This window comes from Neophocaena asiaeorientalis, unplaced genomic scaffold (genome assembly GCF_003031525.2).
Source record: "Neophocaena asiaeorientalis asiaeorientalis breed wild unplaced genomic scaffold, Neophocaena_asiaeorientalis_V1.1 scaffold114, whole genome shotgun sequence".
Classification (NCBI taxonomy): Eukaryota; Metazoa; Chordata; class Mammalia; order Artiodactyla; family Phocoenidae; genus Neophocaena; species Neophocaena asiaeorientalis.
The window spans coordinates 12,476,588-12,496,428 of record NW_020173116.1 but is presented as its reverse complement, the minus strand read 5'-3'; the positions used below and the strand labels follow the sequence as shown (position 1 = coordinate 12,496,428).

The following is a 19,841-nucleotide window of genomic DNA, read 5'->3' as shown; positions in this document are numbered from 1 at the left end:
GGTCCACAAGAGTTACTTCCAGGTTGTCCCATAGACACTAATGATTAATAGGTATCCCATTAGTAATTAGTGTCTTGTGCAAAGTCCTTTACTTTCAGCTGCCAAATAGGAGTTTTACTTTTTGTTCTTTTTTTAAGTCTTTATTGAATTCGTTACAACATTGTTTCTGTTTTATGTTTTGGTGTTTTGGCCCCGAAGCACGTGGGATCTTAGCTCCCCTACCAGGGATTGAACCTGCACCCCCTGCGTTAGAAGGCAAAGTCTTAACCACTGGACTGCCAGGGAAGTCCCGAGAGTTTTTCTTTGGAGGCATTCCACCACAAAGGAGTCATGACCTTCCACCTTCCCCAGAATTAGATGGTGTGTCCCATGCCCAAAGGGCTGTTTGCTAATTGTACAGAAACTGAAATTGAATTCTTTGTCCCCTTAGCTTATTTACCAGTTACTGGCTAAGATACTGGCTATGTTCTGGGAAAAGCTATATTAATAATTGCTTCTTAGGTAACTGGGGTGGATTGTACAACATTCCAAAATATGAACAGAGAAGATTAAGTAGATTTAACCCGTTAACATCAGGTTTAGCCCTGTGAATTAGAAAGCCCTTCCTTACAAAGGGATTATACCTCCCTGCCCTATTGACACCAGTCCTGGCCATATGACTTCTTTTGGTCAGTGAAATGTGAGAGAGGAAGTAGCTTCTGACACTTCTGAGTAAAAACTTTAAAAACTCACATGTGGCTCTGTCATTTTCTCCTTTCCCTCTGCCACGAAACTCACAGTTTCAAAAAGAATTGCTCCTTTATCCTGGATCCAAGAAATGTAATTGACCTGTAGTGAATGTGTAGCATGGCCCAAAAACTAATTTTGATTTTTATAAGCCCCTGACAGTTGGGGGATATTTGTTACTATCACATAATTTAGCCTATGCTGACTGATACAGACCCTGAGATCTGAGGTCACCAAAGATGTATGATACTTATTTGATCAATCTTTGTAACATGGCCTACAGAGAAGGAATTTCTAGGTATATTCCTTTAGAATTCGATATTGCTAGTTGATACTACCAATGAGCCTCAGCCTGTTCCAGAGGATCTGGGGGGAACAGAGTAGAGAAATTCAGTGTCCACAAGTCACAGCAAGCCAGGATGGACACTCATCAGTCAAAGTGTGTCATGTTTACATTCAGCCAAAAACTATTCAAAATTCAGATACTATAGGAGTCTTCCCACAATGCACTGGAGCCTTCCTGGAATGGGAATTGTGCAAAGGAAGGTGCACACCCTTCTTTAAATAGCATGTGTTTTGTCTACAATATTTCAAAGAACATCTTTGCATTATTTTAAAATTATTACCGAAAGAATAAAGATGCTTTGTTATGTTCACTTAAATATATGCAGTCTGCTTTTAAATATATGCAATCCACTTTTAGGGATAACTATCCCTATGGTAAAAGTACACTGTTCAGACAGTGGGACTGTTATTGTTTTAATCCTGTCTAACTCAACAGGTCCTAAGGGCACAATTTCGATAACTCTGAGCTATTCAAACATTCAACCATGAGCCAAAAAAGATTAAAAGCATCCCTGAATGGAATCAGGTTTTTAAGGAAATTTAGTCTGCTCAGGTATCCAGAATGTGTCTCTGGAATCACACCTGTATAAAGTGAATTTATTTTATATCTGTATAAAATAAATTTTATCAAGTTTATGAAATTTAAATTATAACTGATTATACTATATTCTATTAAAATTTGAAGAATTGTGCTTCCCTGGTGGCGCAGTGGTTGCGAGTCCGCCTGCCGATGCAGAAGACACGGGTTCGTGCCCCGGTCTGGGAAGATCCCACATGCCGCGTAGCGGCTGGGCCCGTGAGCCATGGCCGCTGAGCCTGCGCGTCCGGAGCCTGTGCTCCACAACGGGAGAGGCCACAACAGTGAGAGGCCCGCGTACCACAAAAAAAAAAAAAAAAAAAAAAAAATTTGAAGAATTACAAATACCTAAGGTATTCCTTTTGGTCTTTTTTCCCCTTTAGAAATACTTCATTACTTATCTTTCAGGCTAGGGGCAGAAAATCTACGATTTTAGAAATATTGTTAGTGTGTCCACTAAAAAGAATGGAACTCACAGAGTTTGGCCACAAGAAGATGTGTAGACAATTTTTAGTCCATGTGCAAGTTGAACTGATGATTCACTTGAAAATTACCAATCAGTTGGCCAGAAGTTACAGGACATTCTTTTGATTTATTTAATTCTATAATTAGAATTTACTTTCTTTACATTTTCTTTCAGTTCTTTTTCAAGTTGAAATGGAAATTAACCATAATTTATTCCTTTATGTATCCAAACGTCTTCATTAGTATCTATATGAGACATCATATGTAACAAATCCTGACTGCCATTGGTAGCACAAAGGTGTGATCTTGATCAAGTTTCTTAACTCATTTGGGTCTCTTTGTGGGGCTAAGAGCAGCTCCCTGGTGAAACAGTGATAACCAGGAAAGAAGGAATCCCACGTAAAGCACCTAGCCTGGTGCCAGGCATGTAGTAAATAAATGCTAGCTTTTATTATTGCGATGGTTTTATTATTGTTGCTATTTTTATTTGTATTTAATAATTATCCCTAAGGTGTTTCAAAGAGAAAGCAGGGGATGGAAGGTGTGGAGAAGAGATGCACTTTGCCCTTAGCCAGCGTAGAGTCATTCTCAGGACCATGGAAAAGTGCTGGTAGTATCTGGTGTGCACTTTCCAGACGTTCTGTTCATTTTTCCTTTTATAGATGAGGACACTAACTCTGCGGGAGGTGAGGAATCTTGGCTAAGTCAACAAAAGTCTTGAATGGGGAGCAAGAATCTGAATCCCTGCCTCCAAAATCCCCGCCTCTTTTCCATTACAAAGTTTCCAAACTTTTACTAAAGAAACACAAGAAAGCATTGTACAATCTGTTTTGAGATTTTTTGAAAGTTTGATTTGTTGTATAGGCAGCATGTTCATGGTTGTAAATTGAAAGGAAAGACAAAGAAAAAGAATAACGTGAAATAGCAGGTTTTTATTGCCTATGTCCTATGATGGCATATAAAATTAGGGAACAATATGAAAAAAAGGTATATTGCCATAAAAATAATAAGTACACAACTGACGTTTATCATTGTGCTAAAAGATAAAAATTAAGGAATATTCCTTCAGAATTCTGAAACTAAACATTTTTAATAATCATTTTTAAATTCTCACTAACATTCAGTCTGTTTATAGCTTTTCAGTAGAAAATGGAACTCTGTGTTCCCTGCAATCCTCTTCTATATTGCCTGTTGCATGAAAATGGCTAATTTAAACTAACTATTCTTTTTCTAGCCTGTTCATCAATGTGCAATGTCCCAAAAGGGTAAAATAAAAATGACAAATTTATTTACACACAACAGCAGTGGCATCCAAAGTAAAAAGAACAATGCCCAAAGAATGAGAATAAAAATAAACAATGAATTTCAAACGAGCAACCGTAAATCCCAAACAAGAACTTCTGTGAGGAGTCATCAGTATCAGAGTGAAGCATTCTCCCTTCACTTCTCACTCTGACCAGCGGTGTTTTGCTACAGTTTCAAGGCTGCCCATGCATCCCCTGCTCCAATCATCTCTTTCCCCTGCTCTTAGCTAAATATCTTACAGGCACAAGGAACACCTGCAAAATATGAGAATTGTGATGGTCCCATCGCTTTGCACTAAATACCAAAGTGGTGAAATATTTTCAAGCCATCTCTTCTTTATCTGAAAAACAGAGAATGGCCATTGAATTTGGTCTTGGGTGGATTGATAGTAGAGGGAAAAATAACCCTTTATGACATATTCACTTCTTTGTAAGAATTCCCTGATAATATGCACCTCTTTGTTACTACAATATAAAGACCTGTGGCAAGGGAAGGTTTTGGTTTTGGTTGCTGTTTGTTAAAGAGTTTCAAGGGATCAAAGTCCTCCAGTTGAGGGAAAGGAATTTCAGCAGTTGTTCACCTACACAACGTGCTTCTAGAAGCAGGGAGCCCGAGGGCAGAGCTGAAGACAGCTCTCTGCGCCTGGTTGTAAGTTTTTATTGCTGGGACCACTGAGACTGGCCTAAGTTTACTCTAATAATGCTTTCACTTGCCCTTTCTGGTGACCTGAATTTTGTCACCTGAAAAATCATATACTGAGGCCCTTATCTCATAACCTCATAATAAATACAGAATGTGACAGTATTTGGAAACAGTGCCTTTAAACATGTAATTAAGTCTTTGGGGTTGAGCCCTAAATCAGTATGACAGGTGTCCTTATAAGAAGAGATTAGGACACAGATGCTCACAGAGTAAGACCACGTGAAGATGCAGCAAGAAGAGGTCTATCCACAAGCCAAGGAGAGAGGCCTCAGAAGAAACCAACCCTGCTGACACCTTGATCTTGGACTTCTGACTTCCAGAACGATGAGAAAATACATTTCGGTCGTTTAAGCCCCCCAGTCTGTGGTACTTTGTTATGGCAGCCCTAGCAATTAATATATCCATCTTTAACAATTCTGATGAAAGAATATTTTCTTAACCAAAATTCCTAAGGCTAACGTTTATCGAGTGCTTACTATGTGATAAGAGCACCACACTGGTATCTCTATACCTGAGTGTTCGTATCTGTAAAACAGGATATTAATCATACCTGCCAAGCTGTAGTGAGGATTGAATTAAACAAGCTATTTTAACTGCTGGGTTACCATTATCATCCTTACCCCCTCACAGTAGTCCTGCAAGGTATTTTTATCCCCATTTTACAGATGACCACCAAGGACCAGATCCTACTAATCCAACCAATGGGCAAACTGAAACTCATACTCTCCCAAGTATTTAAATAATTAAGCAACAACTTGGTTAAAGAGGAGGATACCGAGGCCCAGAGGCAGCCAGGGGATCGGGACATGAAGAGGTGAACGACCTGCTCAGGGTCACACATAGCCCAGTAGGTGGCTGGTGGGTGTTAGATGGAGGGTCTGACTCCAGACCTCACGTGTTAACCATTGCAACTCACCGTTCCTTCCTTGCCTGTGCATGGAATTGCCAACCGTGGTGAACCTCAGCCATCAGGAATCAGTGGCGGAATGAAGGACACAACAGTTTATAACATGATGTTCAAAACTTGAACCTGGATTTCTACTCACCTTAATTTAAGCCATTCATATTTTTTACTAGTGCGCTCATTCTCCACTTTGTACCTGTTCACATATTTATCTGTTGAATGAATAAGTCTGGACTTCTCACTTTAGCTTTATGTATTTCAAAAGCTGTTATCACTGTCGCTAGCTACTCCCATTCAACAGGTGAGTTTTTACACAATGGAATTAGATCGTGAGATACACCTTTGCCCCAGGAAAGTCCATCATATTTCCATCTGTGTGAAACTGAAGGAGACTCCTCCCTGATATGCAGAGAAAACTTACTGTCTTGTCTCTAACATTCAGTCCCTGCCCCATTCAGAAGCGGAGCCCATCCAGAGAGATGACCCAAAGAACCTCAAGCAGGGTGCAGGACCCCAGGCTCTGGGTGCTCTGCAAGGCTGTGTACATAGGACCACTCACTGCCACCTGTTCTCACCTCAGGTATCAGCTGAGCCTATAAGCTGCACCCCAGTTCCTGTACTTCCAGCCTATGTCCTGCTGGTTTCTGCCCTTCTGGGATGTGGGAGTATATATAGAAATACCAATCTCCTCACCGGTATATATATATAAATTATTATTATTATTATATATGTATATACTTCATTTTCCAGAACATGTTACTTTAAAATATTGTTCAATTTGGAAGCAGAACTAAAGAACATGCCTCTGATCCTTTTATTACTCAATCTGAACACTTCCAGGCTTCCTGAGGCAAAGCCACTGGCAGGGAGTAAAGGAAGAGGGATTTGTCAACGTGTCAGGAACTGGCCTGAAGCTTGATTGGCTCACTAGTGCCCGGAACGATGACACCAAGGCAAAGACTTCATGACAGCAGCCTGGTTTCTCTGGAAGGTCAGACTGACACAAGCGCCAACCCCTCACCTCACACTTGGTTCATGTAAGATGCAAACAACAGAAATGACAAAGGCAGGTTTTAATCTGTTGGGATAAGTATTCTAAAGATGAAGTGAACTGAGGATCACCATGGTAAGTGGAAAAATTTAAGTATCTATCTGAGTACATCAGGTTACAAATAATTTTTCCATATTCCCCCCTTGAAATTAAAACCAAGTGAACTTGGGTCATGAATCTTTTAGCTAATGAAGTATTTTGCTAGCAGGAGGCTTAGCCAGAAAGGGACAGAAACGTTTTTAAGTTTTTGAAGTAATTCTCTCACCACAAAAGGAAAAAACCTTCCCTCTTAAGAAAAATGTTCTAATTGTACCTGTGATCAAATTATAACTGGTTTGCTCTAAATTCAATACAACCTTGGCTGTGTATCAAGTAGTTTAACAGCTTTCCTCCAGGTTTTTTTAACCTCCATAAAATATTAAATTTTTTTTCCCTTTTAAACATCGTTCCAATCAGCTTGCTTAATGTGATGAGGCATGTGTGGTCGGGTAACGAGAGCTGTGTTATTACCACCAAATGCTCCGCACGATACAGCACAGTCTTTCAGAAGCAAAAGGCACACTGAAATAAAATCAGACTAAAAGTGTTCTTCTATGTTTCCGTCTCACAATAGCAATCACCACCACCATGCAGGGGCGTTTCTTAGCAAGGTCTTACTGGCTGAGGTTAACTGCCCAGAGTACAGTTGAAGGCCACCAATTCTTCCCAGCCGCTCATTAATCCCCAGGAAATCTCCTGAACCTTGAGGGTCATTGTTCAGTCCTTTAGAGGTGATTTTCCAAGTATTTTGAGTACTTGTTCTTTCCTGAACACCTACAGCCATCCAGATCGTGTTTGCATAAAGAAAGATTCTTTTTTCTTAGAAGTGGATTGAATTCAGCCTCCCCATAAGGGCACCTTAAAGGCCAGTGGCTCAGAGAAAGCCGCTTTAATTGCATTTTGTCTTCTCCCTTTCTCTAAGGGACCAAGAGAATGGAGAAGCTGAGGGAAAGTAGGGGAGGGAAGGAGACTAGGAGAAGGCAGAGGATCCCAGACACCAAATTCCTCCTTGTCCCAGGAATCACCCTGTAGAGGACATAAGAGCCGCGGAGCTTCTGGGGAGTAAGGAGAGGCCTGCTCAGGACACAAGGAGGTCAGCACGAAGGAAGCGGAGAGCCTCGGTCAGAGCCACAGGTTCCCTCCTGCCAGCCACACAGCCAGGGCCGGGGCAGCAAGGGGCGCGGGCCAACTAGAGACCAAGGCTCAACTCAACAGGTGGAAGGCAACCTCACCAATTTCCTTCAGCAAATTCGAGGGATTTCTGTCAACCGAGTCCCAAGCATGCATGATTTAATATTGTACGCATGTGAATAGTAAAAACTAATTTGTCTATTTATGTCAATAAATAAAATTAGAGTCCAAGGTTCAACTCAGCAGACAACTCTACTGATTTCCTTCTGCAAAACCAAGGGATTTCTATCAACAGAGTCCCATGCACACGTTTCAATATTGCAAAAATTTGAATAGTAAAGGCTAATTTGTCAATTTATGGCAATAAAGAAGATTAAAATTTTTGTCCGCTTTGCCAAGAAGGATTCTATATTTCACCTCAACATTTAATATCTTCTAGATCAGGTGTCTGATATTAAGAAGTTGTATAAGTAACAGAGATTATTTTAAAACCACAAATTAGTTACAGTTGTCCAATGTTAACTTATTGGGGTGTTCTAAGTACCATGTATGTTTTAAGTATCGTGTGTGTATGTGTGACAAAGAGAGAAGAGGGGAGGAAAAAAGAAAGAAAGAGGAAGAGGAGAGAGAGGAAAGAATCTTCTGAGTCAAAGTGGTGTCGTATATTCTATGTGTTAGTATCCCTTCTTTCAAATCATTTCTCTATCGCTTATTAGTGCCCCATAAGAAAAAAGTGTCAAATGAAAATAAGGATCTTCTGAACAGATATTGTTAAAAATAAGTGTATCCCTATTATGACTTAAAACTATTAGTTCTCTTCTTAGTCATTTAAAATCAGACAAAAGACTGGATACGTAGAAAAGACAGATATTTTGTTTATAAGTTAAAAAAAAAAGTGAAGGCTGTCTCAAAGGACCAATGGCTTTCTAAAGTCATATCGCAGAAAAATCTCTACAGATTCTTCCTTTGGATGAGAGAAGAGAGGAAAACTATTTTCATAATCAGACACATACCAAATTGCCCTACATCGACATTCAGGAGATCTCTAGTGATGGGTTTCCCACATAAATTTATTTTAAACCAGCCCAGTGCAAGTCAGCAAGCAGTGAAGGGGCATCTGGCCGGAGAAGAGTCCAGCCCCTGTATTTTTACTAGGAGTGTAAAATGAACTGTGACACCCTAACTGCAAAGGGAATGATGGGAGTTGCCTATTCAACCAGAGTAGAACCAAGGGAAATTTCTATTAAATGTTTCCTAATTCGACAACGTCTACACAAGCAGAATTATAGTCTTGGGTAAAGCACATTCCATTATTTCTATATCTTGGGCATTGACATAAATACATAGGCAAGTCAGTAATTCAGTCAAACAAAAGTAGTGTTGGGTTCAGTCTTTATAATGATTTGGTAACTGGCATGAATTTAATCATAAAATACCTCAAACCAAGCCTGGAGTCAAGAACGCAGGTTGAAGGAGGTGTTCCTGCACCGTCTGACTCTAGGACTTCTAATTCAGAACGAAGCAAACAGATTAGCTCAATTGCACTTCCTTGGCCCAAAAAGAGTCCGAATCCCCAAGTGTGAGAAGGAGAAATGCCTTCCGTGGCTGACTCTAGTCTTGCTCACAGCCGCCCTGTCCCCGAAGGCTACCCGGTGACTAAACGCAGCAGGGTCTGTTGAAACCTGCAAAGTTGTGATAAAAACAGTTGGACCAGGACTTCCACAATAACTGTTTGGGTGGGTAGGTACAGTTAATTATTATGTTTTTCTTCACCCTTTCAGAATTCATAAACTCTGCCTCAAGGTCAAGGCATGATTTTTCTATACTTTTAACAGGTCATTTATTCTTAAAATGTTTGGGGATTTTTTTTTTTTAGAGAGAGAGTGAAATAGCTATGTAACTCTAGGGAAAAACCAACAACTCAATTTGAAGCGATGGTAAATGGGGGGGAAAATGTTTGTTTTTCTTAAATATTTCATTCATCTTTCACCCTGGGATTTTTTTAAAGCTGCATGCTTGGGATTATTATTATATGCCAGGTGTCTTGCTAAGAACTTTCAAACATTATCTTTAGTTGTCACAATAACCATATGAAGAAGATATTTCATTACCATTCTCATTTTACATACTGGAAGTTAGAAAATTTCAAAACCTTTGCAGGAGTCATGTGACTAGCTAGACACAGAGCTGAGATGTGAATTCAGGTCTGTCTTGACTCCAAATCTCTTTATCCTAATTATTGCGTAATTTTGTAACTGAATCATGTTTCTGAGGTAGATTGACTCAGATAACAAAATGAGATTTGCGTTGCCTTCCCTGCTATCATGTTCAAAGGATGTTATTTTAAATCAACACTAAATTAGATATTTATTTTCTTGTCATTTTCTTTGCTTTTGCTAAGAGCCTCATGAAATAAAGTTTCTTTTCAAAAGACAATGACGATTTCTTTCCCAATTCTATTTCACCTTAAGGGAATCTTGTATAATTAAGGAAGACATTGGCTACCCCCCATTTTCACCCAAGAAAAGCTTTTCTGAACCACTAGAGCTTAGTAGTGACATGTTGATATTATGATGGCTGTCTATCAACCCTAGTGTAGTACTAACACTTTTAACCAGAAAATTCACGTTATCAATGTAGAAACGCCATATTATAAATTCAACCCTTTTGGTCCCCTTGGAAATGTTCAACTGTTTACATCTTTGTAAATGGATTGTTCATATTGTACCAATAGCATCACCTTCCTGCTTCCAGCTCACACACACACACACACACACACACACACACACACACACACACACACCCTGATCTCATTCTTAGAGGTAGAAATAATGAATAGGGTATTTGAATAAGCAGCTAATTAAATGCACTTAGCCTACATTGCTATCAGCTTTCTATTCAGCTTAATGTATATTCCTTTACCTATGTAATCAAGGAGTATACCCCACGCTGTCAACACCTCAGCCCAAATAATCAAAGCAGCTCCTGGATAATAAAGAAACAATATGCAAACCAAGTATATCTATATCCTTATGAATTTATGTATGGCTCGAATTTCTTAGATATTCTTTCTATGAATTTCTGATTCAGTCATCATTCTACCTCCACCCAAAAAAGAGTGAAACATCCTTGAATAGTTTCTTATGCCAGTTTATGCTATTTACTCACAATCTAAACATTTATTTAATAAGCGTTACATGTAATTTTTAAAAGAATCTTCATGAGAAAATGTAACAAAGCAGCATACATAGAAGAAAGAAAATGTGTTCTATTTTAAGAGTATATTTTAAAAGTTCAAATTTATCCATTAAAATGCCCTTTTCAGCCATGTGAATTTTTCTTTCACAGGGAAACAGAAGAAAATCCCAACTTGTTTTACAAATATATTTCATATTAATTACCAGATCACTATCAGTCTGGAAAGAATTGTTGTTTTACCAAGTTTCAATAAGTATGAAATGATCCTTGAGCAATGAATGCATAATAAAAATCAAATTGGAGTTGCCTTGTTTCCCAAACGCAAACTTGTTAATCTGTGGCCCGTTTATATACCACAATTCTGAAGGGGAGAATTAGGTCATGAATGGATGTGGCTGAGAAACGGAGGTTGAAGAAAAAGGATATGACATTTCTCAACCAAGCTCAAAGTATTATGAAAATACATAATGCAATGTGACGCCCTTCCTCATAAAACAGTGACCAGTACAATTTTAATAAATATACCAGTGTCAGCGGTTAAAGGCCAGGCAAGATAGTCACGGGGAAATTATTTTCTTAGATAAATAACACATTGCAGATTTATATTTATGTATTTTCACTAGAGTTGATAATGGGCGCAGGTCTATGTACATTGCAAACATTCAGGGTATAAAATCTTTTTAACCAGATGCACTGCACGCCAAGGAAATAGAACAGTGAAAATAAAAATCAGGAAAAGGTGCTGATTTTGAAAAAGTTTAAAAATGTGTTAGTTTTCTTTTATTTTATACCAGTGTACTAACATGCTAACTAAAAATTGAAACTATCAATGTAAAAATGCTATAGTATAACAAAATCACCCCTTGCCATTTTAATGTGATCCAATATCTCTCTTGGCAACACAGCCTTTAAAAAGTGCCAAGATTTATTGCTTTGGGAAAATATAATAGACTATAAATCAAGCTACGATAACAACTATGAAAACTTCTCTTACTGTTTTCCACCTCTGGGCTCACCTCTGCCCAAGGAAGCCCTGGAAACCTTTCTATTCAATAGACTGTGTTTCCAAATAGTTATTTATCACACCTTGTGATAAGGTGGCTTAACCATTGCAGCGAAGTGTCTTGATTTGTCTTCACTTATAGTTATGAGGACAAAGGAAACTTTGATTCACTCGGTTGGGATGAAATGTATCCATATCACAGCAATATTAGGACCTTTTAATCGTCTCTCCATAAGAAAAGATTAAAATGCCTTAGCTATGCGAGATTAAATGCTCATTCAGTAATTGCAACAGACAGTATGCTTTCAGAGTGGGAGAATTAAATTAAAAGAAAGACAACTCTGGAAAATGTAGTAGTGGTAGAATTAGAGAATGTTTCATCAGATCCTGATGTCTCTACAGTAATGAATCTGCCAAAAGATAATAATATTTTAGTGAAAGGTATGATTGGATGTCACATTATTTATTAACTGTTACCCTAAAATATCGCTTTTGTCTTATTATTAAGAATGGTTAGAGGGCAGCCAGGATGCCTGACACAAGGCATTAAAATTGGATTGTGTCCATCACAGACCCTGGAGGCACGAGCTCCACGCCCGGTGGTGGAACTCACTAGCACAGCCCACAGGACTGGAAAGGTCTCAGTCAAGTCCCCAAGCTCAGCCAGTCAGTCATTCACCTGGTCCTTTCCAATGGCCTAAACAAGAGCTGGTCTTTAATTTCTAAACTTGCTTTTCAAAAATTTTCAAATAGATGCACATGCTGGAGAAGACTGTTGGAGACCAGGAAGATTAAGGTTATAAAAGTTGGTGGAAAATGTCTCCAAAGCCATCTCTGTAGGTTACTGGCATTCTCCTGGGAAGCAAGCTTTCAGGGACAGCTTCATTTAACTCCTTAAATTCTCAAAGAGTGTGTGTGATAAAGATCACGATGGTGAAACAGACACCACTAAAGAGCAAAAGAATATAGACTACTTCAAGCAAAGCAGGCCTGGGGGCTAAGGAAGCAACAGGCAATCTGTAGCTACCTTGAATTTCCAAGGGCCTGCAATTAACCCCCTGAACGGGAATATTAATCTAAAGCCTAAACAGTGCTGACAAACTGACAGGCATTTATCTGGTCATCCAAAAAAGAAGAATAAGGAGCAGGATGGGATGTGGGGAGGAGCGAAAGGAGGAAAGAAAGGAAAAACAGAGAACAGAAAGACAACTAACCACCCCAGGATTCCCTTTCATGAAATACAGGGTAGGTGAAAAACCCAAGGGGACTGCCTTAAAGTGTGATGCCTCTTCCTCCAAGTCTCAGGTGAGGACCATGTTAGTATGTTAGCACAATGGAGAGAGGTCCTTATGTCCTGGGAAAATGACCCAGAGTCTCAGCACATTTCTGTTTGTAGTCTTTATGGATCATAGAATCGTAGAATAAAAGGGATATTAAGGAACCCCAGGCTTGTTGGGGCTTACAATTAAGGAAGGGACCTTACTTGTAATTCTCAGGGTTGGTCCATCCGGAGGCAGAACCGGAGCTACGGTCATCAGTCATCTGCGTCCAGCAGACACAGACCTGTACCAGCACAGTCCTAGCCCCGCCATGCACAGCACGACCCTGGGCACTGGTCTGCGTGTTCCTTTATGCAAGTGTTCACTCAGGGTTTTGTTACTTTTCATGCAACGACCCTGGATGCAGCTCCAGTCCTCTTGGGTCAATATTCAATACTGTATTTGTTAATAGTATCTCATCATTTTGGTTTTATTTTCATTCCTACTGATCACAACTTAAAGGATTGTCCCATAGCTCTAGTCTCTAAAACCCTGCATATACAAAATGCCTAATTTCATTAAATAGAACTTTATTTAGTCAGACTGTGTTGATAGTATATCACTGCAATATCCAACATACTGAAAAATTTAGTAAATTAACTGGTTACATCATGTAAAACTAACCAAAATGGTTACATCCACACAATGACTTGTATTTTTATTGAGCTGCTTGATTTAGTTGTTTTAGACACACTCTCAGTCCATATTAGGGATTCCCAATATTTTCTACATCAAGACGCAATTTGCTACATTATTCACGTAATGAAATATATCCAACTTTATAATTTACCCACATATCACATCTTTTCAAAGAGTTTCTCTACCAAACTGCCTTTATTAAGAAAGAGTTTAAGAGTTTCTCCATCAATCTTTTTTTCTAAAAGGGCAGCAATTATAGTGCTACAAAAGTTAATAGCAATAGGAATAAAAACAGCTACACTCAGTAACATAATTTGCAGGGCCCAGCACAAAATGAAAATGTGGAGCCCTGATTTAAAATCAGGAAACAAGCTTCTCTTTTCTTCCACAGTCTCTCTGTTGCACTGTCGTGGTATTTTTTGATTGGTATTTAATGTAGTGATCCTTCTGGCACCATGATAATTGCCAGGTGAGCGCGGACAACTTCCTGCATCCTGGAGCCTCCCAGGAAGGCAGGTGACAAGCTGTGCACCCACACTTCATAGTCGCCACCCCCCGAGTTAACTTGCAAAACATAAACACAAAGATAAAATTTTTAAAAATTCAAGGCGATGATCACAGAGCATCAAACCCCTTCTCATCACCAGGCTCTGGGTGACTACAGTGAAGCAGCCTTGAATGAGTAACAACCTTCCTCATTTAAAGACATGAGTGTCATTGCAGTCAGTCTATTTTTGGATAAATGTATAATATTAAATACTTTTGAAATATTGAAAGTAGTAGGAACCTGTATTCCACATTTCCTCATTGTTCTAGAGCAGCACTGTTCGACAGTACAACTAATAACAAGAGGCTATTTTGAGCCCTTGAAATGTGGCTTGATCTGAATTAAGATGTGCCGTAAATACAGAATACACACAGACTGTTTAAAAAAAAAAAAAGAAAAGAATAAAAATAGAGTTACCGTGTGATCCAGCAATCCCACTCCTTGGCATACGTCCAGAGAGATACACGTACCCCAGTGTTCATTTCATCACTATTTATAATAGTCAAGACATGGAAACAATCTAAGTGTCCATCGACAGATGAATAGATGAAGACGTGGCACATATATACAATGGAATATTACTCAGCCATAAAAAAAGAATGAAATAATGCCATTTGCAGCAACATGGATGGACCTAGAGATTATCACACGAAGTGAAGTCAGAGAAAGACAAATATCATAAGATCATAATATCACTTATATGTGGAATCTAAAAAATAATACAAATGAACTTATTTACAAAACAGAAACAGATTAACAGACAGAGAAAACTTATGAGATTGGTTCAAGATAGCCAAGTAGGGCTTCTCTGGTGGCGCAGTGGTTGAGAGTCCGCCAGCCGATGCGGGGGACACGGGTTCGTACCCCGGTCCGGGAAGATCCCACATGCCACGGAGCAGCTAGGCCCGTGAGCCACAACTACTGAGCCTGCGCGTCTGGAGCCTGTGCTCTGCAACGGGAGAGGCCACAACAGTGAGAGGCCCATGCATCGCAATGAAGAGTGACCCCCACTCACCGCAACTAGAGAAAGCCCTTGCACAGAAACGAAGACCCAACACAGCCAAAAATAAATAAATAAATAAAAATTTTTGAAAAAAGAAACAAGAAAAATCTCAAATAAACAATCTAAACTTACACCTAAAGGAACTAGAGAAAGAAGAATAAACAAAACCCAGTTAGTAGAAGGAAAGAAATCATAAAGGTCAGAGCAGAAATAAATGAAATAGAAACAAAGAAAACATTGGCAAAGATCAATAAAACTAAAAGCTGGTTCTTTGAGAAGATAAACAAAATTGATAAACCTTTAGCCAGACTCATCAAGAAAAAGAGGAAGAAGACTCAAATCAATAAAATTAGAAATAGAAAAGGAGAAGTTACAATGGACAACTCAGAAATACAAAGCATCATAAGAGGCTACTACAAGCAACTGTATGCCAATAAAATGGACAACCTGGTAGAAATGGAAAAATTCTTAGAAAGGTATAACCTTCCAAGACTGAACCAGGAAAAATAGAAGATATGAACAGACCAATCACAAGTAATGAAATTGAAACTGCGATTAAAAATCTTCCAACAAACAAAAGTCCAGGACCAGACGGCTTCACAGGTGAATTCTATCAAGCATTTAGAGATGAGCTAACACCCATCCTTCTCAAACTCTTCCAAAAAATTGCAGAGGAAGGAACACTCCCAAACTCATTCTAGGAGGCCACCATCAGCCTGATACCAAAACCAGACAGAGATATTACAAAAAAAGAAAATTATAGACCAATATCACTGATGAATATAGATGCAAAAATCCTCAACAAAATACTACCAAACAGAATCCAACAACACATTAAAAGGATCATACACCATGATCAAGTGGGATTTATCCCAGGGATGCAAGGATTCTTCAATATATGCAAATCAATTAATGTGATACACCATATTAACAAACTGAAGAATAAAAACCATACAATCATCTCAATAGCTGCAGGAAAAGCTTTTGACAAAATTCAACACCCATTTATGATAAAAACTCTCCAGAAAGTGGACACAGAGGGAAACTACCTCAATATAATAAAGGCCATACATGACAAAGTCACAGCAAACATCATTCTCAATGGTGAAAAAGTGAAAGGATTTCCTCTGAGATCAGGAACAAGACAAGGATGTCCACTCTCGGCACTATTTTTCAATATAGCTTTGAAAGTCCTAGCCACAGCAATCAGAGAAGAAAGAGAAATAATAGGAATCCAAATCGGAAAAGAAGTAAAACTGTCACTGTTTGCAGATGACATGATACTATACATAGAGAATCCTAAAGATGCCACCATATAACTACTAGAGCTAATCAATGAATTTGGTAAAGTTGGAGGATACAATATTAATGCACAGAAATCTCTTGCATTCCTGTGCACTAACAATGAAAGATCAGAAAGAGAAATTAAGGAAATAATCCCATTCACCATTGCAACAAAAAGAATAAAATCCCTAGGAATAAACCTACCTGAGGAGGTCAAAGACATGTACTCAGAAAACTATAAGACACTGATGATAGAAATCAAAGATGACACAAATGAAAAGACAACCCTCAGAATGGGAGAAAATGTTTGCAAATGAATCAATGGACAAAGGATTAATCTCCAAAATATATAAACAAGTCATGCAGCTCAATATTAAAAAAACAAACAACCCAATCAAAAAAGGGGCAGACGACCTAAATAGACATCTCTCCAAAGAACACATAGAGATGGCCAAGAGGCACATGAAAAGCTGCTCAACATCATTAATTATTAGAGAAATGCAAATCAAAACTACAATGAGGTACACCTCACACCAGTCAGAATGGCCATCACCAGAAAATCTACAAACAACAAATGCTGGAGAGGGTGTGCAGAAAAGGGAACCCTCTTGCACTGTTGGCGGGAATGTAAATTGATATAGCCACTATGGAGAACAGTATGGAGGTTCCTTAAAAAACTAAAAATAGAATTACCATATGACCCAGGAACCCCACTACTGGGCATACACCCAGAGAAAACCATAATTCAAAAAGACACATGCACCCCAATGTTCACTGCAGGTCTATTTACAATAGCCAGGACATGGAAGCAACCTAAGTGTCCATCGACAGATGAATGGATAAGGAAGATGTGGTACATATATACAATAGAATATTACTCAGCCATAAAAAGGAATGAAATTGGGTCATTTGTAGAGACTTGGATGGACCTAAAGACTGTCATACAGAGTGAAGTAAGTCAGAAAGAGAAAAACAAATATCATATATTAATGCATATATGTGGAATCTAGAAAAATGGTGAAGATGAACCAGTTTGCAAGGCAGAAATAGAGACACAGATGTAGAGAACAAACATGGACACCAAGGGGGGAAAGGGGCGGGGGTGATGGGATGAATTGGGAGATCAGGATTGACATATATACACCAATATGTATAAAATAGATAACTAATAAGAAGCTGCTGTATAAAAATTTTTTAAAAAAGCACGGTTACCAAGGGAAAAGGGAGTGAGGAATAAATTAGGAGCTCAAGATTAACATATGCACACTACTATATATAAACAACAAGGTCCTACTGTACAGCATAGGAAACTATATTCAATATCTTATAATAACCTATAATGGAAAACAATCTGAAAAAGAGAAAGTGATTCAGTTATATATATATACACACATAAATGAATCGCCTTTCTGTACACCAGAAACTAACAACAAAAAAAGAAAAAAGGAAAGAAATGCAAATGTTATTTATCTCATAAATAGTTTTTAAAATATTGAGTACATGTTGAACTGATCATATTTAAGATATGGGTTAAATAAAATATATTATTAAACATAATTCCTTCTGGTTCTTTTTACTTTTTTTAAGGTGGTTACTAGAAAATGTAAAATTGCTTATGTGACTCACACCTGTGGCTCACACTATATTTTATTTATTTATTACAGAGCAGACACATCCTGGTGTTATCATTCCCAATACACATCCCCGAGAACAGCATACCTTCTGTGTCCCTCTCATGTCTTCTTTTGATTGTCTAAGATTTTGCTTTTTGTTCTTGAAGGATTCAGTAAAACATGTTTTGAAAATAATAGGAAATTGAACAAAAATCAGGGGATCTGGAGTATGGTTCTTACTATTTTACTGAGATGACCTGGGCTCCTCTTCTGTTAAATACAAAAATGGAATTGAGCCAGATTATCATTGGGTCCCTTCCAGCATTAACTCCCCAGTGTCCTTACTGCATGTGGGAAAGTGCACTTCAGTAACTGGGAAAGTTACGTAAAAATGTTACTAGAAGAATCTCCCCTACACCCCATTCCTCAGGAATGACTTGTTAAAAATGATAAATTAGTATATGAATTAGTATCAGCCCTCCAAATAGCTATTGATTAGAATAAGGGAAATGTGTTCCACAGTGGAGAGATCTGATGACCTAGACCAGAGGTCGAGCTTGGTGGGCATGGTCAATCCTGACGCGGCCTGACGTCCTGAGCATCCTGCATCCTGATGTGGTGCCGTGAGCAGTTCCCAAAAGCACCCCAGAGGCAAGAAGCATTTTGGCCATGCTGGGTCACTGGTGGGAGCAGCCCATGGGAAGCAGGACTGCCCTGCAGGTGTGAAGTGATGTGTACAAATCACAGCCGCTGGGTCCCGGCGACCCACGTCAATTTCCTGCCGCGGATCTGAGCATCCAAACAGCACATTCTCATGACTGCCACACTGTGGGCCCCAGGGGTCTGTTCCCGGTGCTCAGCTTGAGCCATTCCAACTGGGGGAACCACCCTTCCCGGAGGTCCACGTTGGAAAGGGTACTTCTCTCCTTGGCCTCCAGGAACACAGCATCTACTTGTGAGGTCCCAGACACAGAGAAAGTCACCAAGCCCAGCCAGATTCAGCTTCTTTATTCTGAAACATCGAAAGTTCCCTTGGGCCTCTGTTGAACCCTCCCAAATCTTACTAGCACTTTGTGACATTTTTTAAAATAAAACTTTATTTTTATGCAGAACAAGAGCTGTCCTTTAAAACGTTCAGAACAATGGAAATCCCAGATTAAAAAGGCGGAATTCTGCTCTGTCGGTTGTTCCAGCTCTCTCTGTATTAGTCACAGTTCTCCAGAGAAACAGAACCAACAGGATGTGTATGTGTGTGTGCATATATACATATACATAAGTAGACATACATGTACATACAGAGAGAAAGGGAGAGAGAGAGAGAGAAATTTGGAGATCTGTTTTGAGGAATTAGCTCACAGGATTGTGGAGATTCAGCTCCAGAATCTGCAGGCTAGGCTGTCAGGCTGAAGACCAGGGAAGAGTTGCAGTTCCAGTCCAAGGGCTGTCAGCTGTCAGAATTCTTTCTTGCTGGGTGGAGGTCAGACTTTGTCTTACTCAGGCCTTCAACTGATTGGAAGAATCCCACCTTCATTATGGAGAGTCATCTGCTTTACTCAAAGTCCACCCGTTTAGATGTTAATCTCATCCAAAAACCACCTTCACAGAAACATCCAGTGTGTTGGGCTAAATATCTGTCCACGGTAGCCTAGCCAAGTTGACGCATAGAATTAACCCTCACAGTTTCTAAATGGACTCATCACTTAAGACCCAGCTGACTGAATACCTGGGATAAAAGCTACAACATCACTTTCAAAGAAAAGATAAAAGAAATGAAATAAATCTGCAGATAAAAGTGGACTCTTCCAAGGCCCAGATGTGAAGAAGAGAAAGGAGCCAGGGTAGGACCAATCAGGAAGAATGATTTCTTTACATAATAAAATCATTTAATCATTTCAACTTTTCTCAAATTGAGGCAAGTGAATAACTATACAAAAAACAAAAGACTGTTTAATAAAATATTAAATCAAGCCCATGCATAATTGTATTACAG

At 39.0% G+C, this 19,841-nt stretch overlaps 1 protein-coding gene across 1 annotated transcript in view; it reads right to left on the bottom strand.

The window, feature by feature from the left end:
- TMEM182 (transmembrane protein 182) overlaps positions 1–19,841 on the bottom strand; it is a 224,632-nt gene that overhangs the window by 88,748 nt on the left and 116,043 nt on the right. The gene's annotated exons all lie outside the window — the stretch shown is intronic.